The 12,204-nt window shown below is 43.5% G+C and overlaps 1 protein-coding gene across 10 annotated transcripts in view; it reads left to right on the top strand.

Moving 5' to 3' along the window:
• RBMS1 (RNA binding motif single stranded interacting protein 1) overlaps window positions 1-12,204 on the top strand; it is a 227,662-nt gene that overhangs the window by 199,618 nt on the left and 15,840 nt on the right. The window lies entirely within an intron of this gene.

The following is a 12,204-nucleotide window of genomic DNA, read 5'->3' on the forward strand; positions in this document are numbered from 1 at the left end:
CCCCACTCATTTAGCTCTTTAAAGTTTATTTCCTTGGATCTACAAATAGGACTTAGAAGTTCATCTCTGCAGACATTGGTTGTTTAAATAGAAATGGAAGCTGGCCCAGCACTCAGGATCTGTCTGACTGGTAAAGCCCTAAGAAGCCTCTCTTCTTTTGATGCATAAGCCATCCTCTAATCCACCTTATCACCTTCCTCAACAAACCTGTACTTCAGTCACACGGCTGAGGACTGTGACACTTTCTACCCCAGCGTCTGCTTTTGTTACCTCCGCCCTCCCTTAGTGTCTGGACCTCAACTCCTATTGCTTTCCTGTCCACTTCCTCCCCTCCCATTGCCCTGCCTGGTGGTGTCGTGACCAAGAACCCCACACGCCTGTAGCTTTTCGTCCCAACATCACACTATCATTCCCACTAAACTGGATCTGACATACAAAGGGATTCTTCCATTTTCACTTTTTATCGGTCCTTCTTTCCCATCCCATCTGGTCCCCACTTTTTGAACACTAAATACGTTTCTTTAGCAGCATTCTCAGTTTCCTTGTACTCCATACCATGGTCACACCAGCGTGGCAGAATCCTGAACTGGATTAATCCCACAGCAGTCCACTTTGACTGCTCCTGTTACCTCCGGGCAGGTAATGGCTGTCTCCAGCTTGATCAGAACCTCAGGGTCACTGGTCCTCATTCAGCTTTCTCACCCTTCCCTAGAAGCAGCTCTTCATCCTGCTCAGTCCCCTTCTCACTCTCAACCCCTAGGTTAAGCAGATAACTTCCCTTCCTATTTGATGAATAAAATTGAGATCACCCATCAGGAATGCCATCATCAATGTCCTGCTTCCTCCCAACAGGGAGACCTATATCCACACCCATTCTTGCCTCCCCCCTGCCCTTTCCCCAAAGTCTCAAGGACCAAGGGTTCAAAGCTTTATCTTTGATCCCATTCTATTAGGACCGTGCTCTCGCCAGGTAGCCCCTCCTCATAGTTTCAGTCTGTCTTTTGCTTTTATTCTTTTTTTAAACAAAACCAAAAACCTTTCTTTTTAATGACTAACAAATATCTGGCAAAACTAGTTGGTGGAGAAAATACACAAATAGTACTAGGAACAAAAATTGTGAGCATAACTACCATAGACATTTTTTTTTAAGAATTTTATATACATATATATACATATACATATACATATACATATATATATATATACATACATATATATATATATATATATATATATATATATCTTATTGATTTTTTTACAGAGAAGAAGGGAGAGGGATAGTTAGAAACATCGATGAGAGAGATCGATCAGCTGCCTCCTCCACACCCCCTACTGGGGATGTGCCCGCAACCAAGGTACATGCCCTTGACCGGAATCGAACCTGGGACCCTTCAGTCCACAGGCCGATACTCTATCCACTGAGCCAAACCAGTTCGGCCCATAGACATTTTTAAAAGCACAAAACTATGAACTGTTTTATGCAAATACATTTTAATAAATAATAAAATCGGTCCATTTGTGTTTCAGATTGTTCAGGTCCCCATACTCTTGAAACTAAACTAAGTTTAGTCCTCTTTAGCTCCTCCCCACATAAACCTTCTAACACCGTGTTCCACTTCCTCGCTTCTCATGCCCACCTCAACTCTCTCCAAGCTGACTTCTTCCCCTAGTATGCAACTGAAATTCCTTGTGGTAGACTTACTGTATTCGTCTGCTAGGGCTGCCGTGACAAAGTACCACAGACTGGTTGGCTTAAACAATAGAAATGCCTTATCTCAGAGTTCTGGAGGCTGGAAGTCCAAGATCAGAGTGTCGGCAGGGCCTGCTCCTTCTGAGGACTGGGAGGGAAGATAGGTTCCAGCCTTGCTTCTTGGATTGTGGATGGCTATCTTCTGCCTCTGCCTCTTCACACCATCTTCTCTCTGTGCATGTCTGTCTCTGTGTCCAAATTTCCCCTTTGTATAAGGACACCAGTCACTGGATCCAGGTCTACCCTAAGGACCTCATTTTAAGTGTAAAGACTCTGTGTCTAAGGGGGATGGGGGAGGTAGAAGAGGGTATAGGAGGGATAAATGGAAATGAAAGGAGACTTGACTTGGGGTGCTAAACACACAGTGCAATATACAGATCATGTACTATAGAATTGTACACCTGAGACCTGTATAATTTTGTTAACCAGTGTCACCCCAATGAATTCAATAAAAAATAAACAAATAAAAATAAAAACACATTTTAAAAAAGACTCTATGTCTAAATAGGTCACATTCTGGGGTGCTTTTGTATGGAGGGAACACAACTCAACCCTAACACTTACCCCCAGAGGTCCAACCTGGAGGCTTCCCTGTCTTCTCTGTGGTTGATCTGCCTCCTGGGTTTGGTGCTGCTGGTCCCTCACTCATCCTTGAAATGTGTCCTCCTCTGCCTGATGTTTTAGCTGTCTCTCCAGTTCCTTCCCATCTCACATTACTTCATTCTCTTTTGTGGGCTTGTTTTCTTCCCTCTGCTCCTTAATTATTAGTGTTTCCCTCTATTCCATTTTTGGCTCATGATTTTGCTAGATTTCATCCACTCAAGCTTTCAGCTATTATTTCCATTCCAGTGACTCTCCGACACTCATTGCTTATCCTGGCTTTTCCTGAGTTTCAGGCTGCTGGCCTCACTCACCTTGCTTTCCTCTACTTCAGATTTAACTTGCCCCTCTTCCCGTCTAATCCTGCTCCTCTTCCCTGTTTTCCTTACTTCCGGGAGTGTAACCAGTATCCACCCAGGCACCTGAACCTGAAACCCAGGACTGACTATCCTGGGCACCCCCAACCCCTCTTTTTTTCATCTCTCACATACAAAGTCATTCAAGTCCTTACATTTTCACCCTGATTATTTCCAGAATCTACTGTCTCCCCTCCATCCCTCCTACCACTGTCTAGTGTAACCCCTCACCTCTCCCCTAGGCCATTAGGATTCCGAGAGGCACGTCAGGATTCCTAGGATGACATTGCCTCATTCTTCAGTCCTGTCTCCCTCTGTCCCCAGCCTCACTGTTTCTCCTCCATCATTGAACTGGAAATGTTATTCCAAACACATCGTGCTGCTTCATTTCTCGTACATGGTTTCCACTTTCTCGGGACTTTCTCGGGTCCCTTTGCTTCCCTTTTACCTGGCTGTTCCCCCTCGCCCTTCAAGGCTGTGCGAAGCTTGCGTCCCCCTGGGAGGGCCTTCTCTGATCCAGTAGGGTCACCCCCTGTTTGCCCGGCACCCCAAGAACACGCACCTGTATCAGCATCTAACATGTCTACATGTGTTAGTCCATTAAACTGGAAGGTCTTCTAAGGCAGAAACTTCTCTCATCTTTCTGTTTTCATACCCAGCATCGCACTTAGACCAGCCGTGGGCAAACTACGAAATGAATAAAACTAAAAAAAAAAAAAAAAGACCGTACCCTTTTATGTAATGATGTTTACTTTGAATTTATATTAGTTCACACAAACACTCCGTCCATGCTTTAGTTCTGGCCCTCCGGTCCAGTTTAAGAACCCATTGTGGCCCTCGAGTCAAAAAGTTTGCCCACCCCTGACTTAGACCATACTAAGCAACAATAAATGTTTGTTGGCTTTGTATAAATTTCACTAGACTCTTCACTAAGGCAATACTACCTGTTTTACAAGCTAGCATGCTAGTGGCTGACCACAAACCAGAAGTTTAACTGGTAGCAGTATTTATTCTGCTATCATTCCATCTTTAACTGAACGGCTGCTGATTGTGATGAGGGATTCACTTTAATTTTCCATATCCAGTTGAGTCTCACTCACTTCATAGAACACTTGTCTGTAAGTACATGTGATACCGCAGACTAGATTCATCTTCTTGTACTAAAACCTAACAGCACACAGGTTGTATGGCTGTATGTGAGCATGGATGGCCACAGGCACAGGTTTGGAGCATAAACTATATAAGACCTGGAAATAGCCCAGCCGGTGTTGCTCAGTGGTTAAGCATCGACTTATGAACCAAGGGTCATGGTTCCATTCCCAGATGGGGCACATGCCCGGGTTACAGGCTCAATCCCCAGTGGAGGGCATGCAGGAGGCAGCCAATCAATGACTCTCATCATTGATGTTTCTATCTCTCCCTCTTCATTCCCCTCTGAAATAAGTAAAAATATATTTTAAAAGACCTGGACGTAAACTATTCCAATGAACTCAGCCTTGTGGAAGAGCTTCCCTTTGTTTTTTTAAATTGGTTTTCTTCTTCCATCAACAACACCTGAATTGAAAGAAAATAAAATAAATAGGAATGGTTTACCCTTCAACCAAGTAGAGACAAGGGAGACATTTCATAGGCGGGCATCTTCTGCAAACCCTGTCCTATGGGGCCTCCTAACTAACCGCTGTGGGCACTGCCCCCTGGTGTTTTCCTCACTTCCCTGCCGTCCTTGCACAGAGCCTTATAGTATCCGTTCTTTGAAGGGCTGCTTTCCCACCCACCTGTGACCTCTTTGCTTTCTCAGCTTATCCTTGCATGCGACAAGAAAAGGTTAAGAACAGAACCGTCCCAGCCCACATTTGTTTTTGATGTTGTTTTCAGTCTGAGATAAGATCTACCGGCTCCTCCAGTGGAACAGATTTCAGAGTGTCCTGGGTGGAGGCTGGACGGTTTCCTTTTTCTCTGAAGGACTCCATGGTTGTATCATTTAACTGTTTTCTTTGAAGTGGGTTTGAAGATCATGGGTCACACCCATTCAAGGAAAAAAAGACCTGGATTTCCAAACCACATGTGAATGATTGTGGGAGTCTCTGTACCTTACAACTAGTAGAAAATTTCTTCCAGGGTGTGCCAAGTGTCAGACGAGGCACAAGAAACGGACAATTCCTTTTACAGTGAGATCATCACTTTAGTGGGGGGCAACTGTGCGCTCAAATCCATTCTCTTTGTTCTGAATCAGAACTTAATGTTGTGCCATTTTCTAACATTGAATGATCTTTTCTGTGTGTTGGTCTTGGTTCCAAACTAGATTGCAGGTTCCTTGGCTGCAGGGGCTGTGTGTTAGTTTTGCTTCTGTGCCAGGCACAGGATGCCTGTGCGTCACCCTTAACAGCAGAGGTTACCAAGTGGGTCTAAGCATTCTTCCTGTGGAGCTCATCACAATAGTCATGGCTCCTTTGAGGGCCTTTTTGGATACCCTTCTGCATATAAACAAGGCTGAACTACATTCGGCAGCGGTTTGAAATGCACACTGTGGAACTTGGAAAGCACACTGTCCCACTGAACTCAACTTTTCCCCAAAACAAGTCCCCAGTGGATTTGAGAACCCACAACAGAATTTGAAACTCTTTTCAACTTCTCTGTATTGCTCCCCCTCTTTTTTTATGTGTATAGAATATGAGGATGATCTTCAGTGCTCAGTCTGTTCATTCAGGTGCTGTCCTCTCCCTCTGGTTACCTGAGTGGCTACTCCAAAACATGGGTTGCTCCATGGAGGGCACATTATTTTCAGTAGAACCAGCCGAAAACAAGCACATTGTCAGGCAAGGGTACATTGAGTGAGCCTTCACTTTCATCTTTAAATAATGTAGGCTCATTGCTAAGCAGACATAACATTTCACAAATATGGTCAGAGGGTGGTTTATTTGATGATGCGAGGTGTTTAGCCAGCAGAAGCAGAATTCCCCGGGTGGCTTCTGTCAGAGTACCCAGGTTCTGGCACGATTGGCAGGCTGCCTGTGACATTGGAGCCAAGTACAGAAAAGAAACCCATGTTCAACATAGTCCCCAAAAGACACTTTATGAAAATGAGCAAACTGTACAGTGAAGTCATCTTGACTGTGGCATTCTTAAGAAAGTCTGTAGATGGCTAAGCAGGAGGAGGTTGACTATACACATGAGTTGTCACATCGCCTATGCTTCCCATCCTTCTGCCAACACACTGTTCATCCCAGAGTGGTGTGGCTGGGCTCCCCCGTGCCAGGCGTGCCCCTCCCTGGCCCAGGGGAAGCTACATAACGCAGTGCATGCTTACAGTTCTGTAAAAATTCACAATTCACGTCACAAATTTAATGCGACCTGTATTCTGAAATGGGTTTTTAAAAATCTGGAGCTTTTGTGTGTGATGTTACCATATTTTCAAAGAGGCTCTATCATTTTTTATAGCACATTCTTCTTCAAATCTACATTACAAAAAATAATTGCTCGTGAGGCCTTTTCTTCTATCCTTCCCCCACCCAGTCTCTCATTTTCCCCTGAAAATGTTGAAGCCTCATCCTTTATTTCAGTGGTTCTCAACCGTGGCTGCACATTAGAATCACCTGGGAATCTTTTTTAAAATCCTGATTGCTGGGCCTCATCCTCCACATTATTTTCAATAGAAAATAATCCTCCGTGAGGCCCAGCAATCAGGATTTTAAAAAGATTCCCAGGTGATTCTAATGTGCAGCCACGGTTGAGAACCACTGCTTTATTTGGATTTACTGTGGTATTGAGTGCAGCTGGTTTCCAGGAAGTCAGATTTGCTGAGACGGTCCCCAGCCAGGGTGAAAGAACCAACGACTTCTTTGTGGGAAAATCTAGGTAAATTCCGTAGAGGTTTGAAATAACTACTTAATACTTACTTGATAAATATTCTGTCGTTATGGACCATTAACATGGTGGCGGTTTCCCACAAAGTGAGCATCAGAAACGAGGGGTGGGGCCCTGGTCGGTTTTGTCAGTGGTTATGAGTGTCAGACCAAAGGGCCATTGGTTCAATTCCCAGTCAGGGGCAGGTACCTGGGTTGCAGGTTCAATCCTCGGCACCTGTCAGGGCACAAGTGGGAGGCAAGCAGTGAATGTGTCTCTCTCACATCGATGTTTCTCCCCCTCCTGCCTCCCTTCTACTCTCTCTAAAAATTTATGGAAAAAATATCCTCGGCTGAGGATTCACAAAAAGAAACAATGGGTGGAAGTTTTAGTTGGATAGAACTGATGTCCAAATTAGGAGACGTCCCCAAGGCAAAAACACTGTCACTCATGGCCATGATTCAGGGAGGTGTCTAACGACTCCTAATCCAGTACCTTCCTAGCAGAAAGTACAGTCTCTGAGAAGCTGATGCGCATGCCTGTTGGCTGAGCTCTCCTCGAGCTGCCTGCCCTGTACCTACTATTTTTGCCTCTGGGGCGGGACACATGTTCGTAAGAACAAAGGCCACACACGAGTTCAGTGCTGCAGGAGGCAGTGTGACCACCATCTCTCTTTCTGGACCTTTCCATGACATTAATGGAGTCTGAATAGGTTCCTGTGTGCTAAGGGCAGAGAGTTAAAAATAAAGTGTGTGCAGTCACTGGGTATGGGAGTGCTGTCTAGATTCTCAGTATTGTGCTGGATCATTCCGCCACGTCGCCCAAGCTTTGTCTGCATCATGGAGGAACTCTAGGGAATTACGTGTGTGACTGCTGGCCCACTCCATCCAAAGATTGTTTTACGTCTGCTTTCTATGTTACCCTGACTTTTCTGATTGGGTGTGTGCCCAGCAGGGCTTAGAAACTGCTCTGACCACATTTCATAACTGTATGTATAGGTGATAGTAGTAGGGCATTGTCCTAAGCCAGGAAGCAGAAAAGGTAATGTTTGGAAGAAAAATTACGACTCTAGTAGAAAGACTGAACATCCTTCAAGGGTTTTTATTGCCCGTTTTGTTCTCTGAATGTTTGTCTTAAGCATTGTTTTATTCTGTAAAAAAAAACACACGAAGTTTTGGCAGTTGTAGGACAAAGACATGTGCGATCTCCTAGTACTTTGAGGACAGTGTGATCGTACCTTTGAGACTGGGGTGTGCTCACATGTCCCGCACCCCGTGTGCACAGTAGAGCAGAGTGTAAATGCACGCACTGATGAGATGTGCTCTCCAAGCTGCACTCTTACGAGCAGTCACTGCCACAAAAGCCAGCGTGCTGGGTGGCCATGGGCTGAGCGCCCTCTTGCAGATCTAAAATTCCAAGGAAAGAAAATCCAATTTTTAAAAAGTGACAAGGGACCACAGCTGGAAAGGTGCCAGTGTTTGAGCTGGAAATGTTTGATTGATTGTTATGCCAGGCTTATGATGGGGCTGGCTTCATTGTCACCATCAGTCACACCTAGCCTGCAACAGATTGCTTGAATCAGTTTTACCCCCTTTTGCTATCAGGTTGTCCGAGGGAGGAACAATAAGAAATGGAGAAAAATGTTATTAAAACATAAGGATCTTGGGTGGAGGATATAGATGTTACTATGAAACTGTTTTCTAAAGAATATTTGCCAGTAACTTCATCCTTAACTACAGCTCGAACACTCTTTCTGTTCTATGTGGAGCCAAGGCAGCACCCCTCGCCAGCTTGTTAAATCCCAGAAAATGAAATTTCAATGGGAAACACATCAGCGTATAACTTCTGAACCCAGACCCTCTCCTGAGAAGTTATTTTAGTAATTCAAAGGCAAGAGGGGGAACCATTATTAAAATCTGAGCTCCTCCTGTTATCGTAGCAGTAATAATAATAGCTGATGTGCATTGAGGGCCAAAGCACCTTTATATGTTAATGGCAACCATCTTTTGAAATAAGTACTGTCACTATCCCCATTGCACAGATTATGAAACCAGGAATATTAAATAACTTACACAGAGTCACCAGCTAGTCAATGCAAACCCCAGGGAGACTAATCCAGAGCTAGTGTTCCAACCACCGTACAATCTGACCACCAGTATGGCTGTTGGCACTGAGATTGGGGAGATAAATTATACACAGAGATGTTCACACAGCATCACAATAACGGAGAAACTATATGCAGTCCCTTTTCAAATAGCACATTATGTAACCATTTACTAATTATTCTATAAAAAGGTAGTGAAAGGTCCACAATGGAAATGGTAGAAGAAAAGGATCTAAACATTGCAAATATGAAAAAATAAATATAGACTTAGAAAAGTAGTAAACAAAGAATAGTAAAATGTTAGAGTGATGGGGAAGGATTACATTTTTGTTTTTTAGTTAACCTGACTTTAATGTTGTTAAATTGTTATTTCACTGCCAGGTAAAGCTGAGTGGGAGATGGAAGCACTATATAAAGTCAGGAAAGGACAGGTGGAAACCTACCGAGAGGTGACAGGTGAATAGTCATTTTTATTAGATCCTTAGGTTGAGTTTTTAAGAGAAAAGTCCCAGATAATCCCTTGCATGTTGTTTGTTGGGGAATTTTGAAAGTAGGCACCAGCATCAGCAAGAAAGCTAATTACACTTGCTGAGTCGGCTAGTTTTCTACAACTGATGGAAAAGCTTCTATCGAGGGCTGTTGTGTTTTATAGAATGCTGATTGGGATAAAATACTACATACCTAGAAAAATGGGAGTTTGGAAGTAGCCATTTCTCCAGCTGTTAGAACTCAGCGAGAAAAAGGTCCACTCTGTTACGAACCACAGAGGACTGAGTCCTCCGAGCACTCAGAGACGTGAGGAGGACTTCCAGGAGGGCAAATCAGAAGCTTGGTGCTTAGTCATAGCAGGCAATTTAGAAGCGGTTTTTAGTGTGGGTATCAAGGGAAGATATTTGAGCATAAATCATTGCAGAGTTTGAGCTTCAAAAGAGAGATAAGGAGGCTTATCTTGGTGGAGATGTGCAGTGAGTCATCGTGAGGATCACCGAGATGGCTCATCGTCCTTTAGGGGAGGTAGGGGAGTGCCACACAGTCAGACATTTGTAGCTCACCGGCTTGCACAGCCCTGTTGAGGGCACGTTGGAGAGCCCAGTAATGCCGTTACCCCAGGTGGCTCTTGAGAGGGGCCAGAAAAGGTCAGGTCAGTGTTTGCCTGTGTGGCATTGCCTGCTGAAGGTTATGCGACAGTAGTTAAACTTCTGGAGGTACATGTTCCTGTTGGTTTTGATGAACAAGCAAGTAACTTTTCTGTCTTGGAAACGAAGAAGAGAATCTGACCTGAAAGATCTCACCAAAAAAATAAAATAAATAAAAAATGGTTGCTTAGGTTGAAATTTTTAAAGGAAGATTTTGAAAGTAGTTCACCTTATCAAAAAGGAAGAGTGGGCTGGTTTTCCATGCTGATGGAAACAGTTTATATTTTACAGACTGTTGATTGGGGTAAAATCTAAGGTACACAATCTGCATAATGGGTAAAATAAATTGACTAGGGGCAACTTTTTATCTTTTTTAGATCACCTTAACGCAGGAATACATCTAAAATCATAAATCATTTGTTAGAACTTTCTGCAATTATTTTTTAGGCATCAAGATAAAGAGTTGCTAATCTAGAAAGGTGACCATAAAGAAGTTACGGGTTGACAGTTCATGCTAGTTTTTTTTAACATAACATACCCAAACTTACCTACTGGTCACAGTCATACACTGGTATTCATGGCACTTCCTTTTCTGCATGTCAGCCCTCCTGGATATGTCCCTTCTATAAAGAGCAATCAGAGGCCACCACAGAGGACTGGTCTGTAGAACAAACTGACATGGCATAGTGTCTCCCCATCTTATACCTGGAACCTGTGTATTAGGCTCCAAAAAACAAGCAAAATAAAGACTATTCCCTGGTTTGGAACTAGCCACAGGACAAATAAGAATCTCTCATTTTGTAATAGGCTTACATACACTTAACAAGTGGATCATGATAGATCTGGGTGTGTGTCTGTTTTTCATTTCAAAACTCTAACTGAAATCATCTAACCCTTGCTCAACCTAATGATAGCATTAGTGTCTTAAAGAAATTTCCACATAGTTGCTTTCCTGGAACACCTGGTACAATCTTTGTAATAAATAAGACATCAAGGATTTATAGGGTTAAGCTGTTTCTCATAATGTCATCCAAGCGCCTGGATCAACAGCTGTAAAAGAGCTGGAGCACCCGTCAGATATGGCTCAGTTGGTTGAGGGTTGTCCCATGCACCAAGAGGTCGCTGGTTCAATTCCTGGACAGGACGCATGCCCAGGTTGAGGGCTCAATCCCCAGTAGGGGGCGTGCAGGAGGCGGCTGATGGATATTTCTATCCTATTTCTCCCTCTCCGTCTAAAATCAATAAAAACATAGTTAAATCCCTAGCTGGTTTGGCTCAGTGGATAGAGCGTTGGCCTGCAGACTGAAAGGTCCCAGGTTCGATTCCGGTCAAGGGCATGTACCTTGGTTGCGGGCACATCCCCAGTAGGGAGTCTGCAAGAGGCAGCTGATCGATGTTTCTCTCCTATTGATGTTTCTAACTTTCTATCCCTCTCCTTTCCTCTCTGTAAAAAATCAATAAAATCTATTTTAAAAAAAATATAGTTAACAAAAAAAAAAGAAGAAGAAGAACTGGAGCTGTTCCTGTATCAAGTATATTGCTTCTGGGTGGCATTTTTATTAACAATAACATCTCTGAAAACAGCACTCTGTGTCATAAATGGTAAATGGGTTTCCATAAGGTTGGGTACACTCTAATCCCCATTAGACTGCAAGCGTATTTTACCCACCACTGTATCCCTAGTTCTTAACACTATACCTTAAACTTAGTGGGCACTAAAAAAAATTTCAGGGACACTCGGCCTTTGAACAAATGTGGCATTTCAGCACTCACCAGGGATTGCTACCAACTGTTTTCATTCACGCCTACCTGCTAAGCAGCCTGTAGTGAACTTCCAGATGAGTCCAACTGGTCCCCTTCTTTCTCTAGAAGAAATAACACTAATGGAAGAAAATGGTTCATTTGTAGTATTCTCCATGCCAAGCAAACTCTTTTTTTTTTTTTTTTTTTTTTAGTTAAATTTCAGTCCAAGAGCTAGTCTTTATAATGCCTCTAGATAAAAGCATCCTCTTAACATGAGGTTGCACAAAGTGCCAACAACCACAGAATTTATTAGCTCTCTCCTGCCCTCCAAGGTTATGGGAAAGCAGAATCCTAAAACCTCAGATGTCACTGGAGAAAACATTTAGGGCCATGAGGACCTTTCTATATCTGGGGAGAGTGAGATCTTGCTTCTTTTGTTTACGTTCTTGATTTATCCTTAGAAGTCAAAGGTGAGACATCTGAGGCCATGGACACTCTCCTCTCAGCAGGGTTTGCTTTTTATCCCCTCCTTTGCTTTGAATGTCTGTGTTCTCTTAGCCCTAGCAGTTTCCCTCTGCCCCTCTATGGCCCAGTTGTAGAACTAAAAGCACCATCAGTGATGGGAAAGCTCTCTTGCTTCATTGCAACCATTTTCTTTACCTTCTGTGATTG

Source organism: Myotis daubentonii, chromosome 7, assembly GCF_963259705.1.
Source record: "Myotis daubentonii chromosome 7, mMyoDau2.1, whole genome shotgun sequence".
NCBI classification, from domain to species: domain Eukaryota; kingdom Metazoa; phylum Chordata; class Mammalia; order Chiroptera; family Vespertilionidae; genus Myotis; species Myotis daubentonii.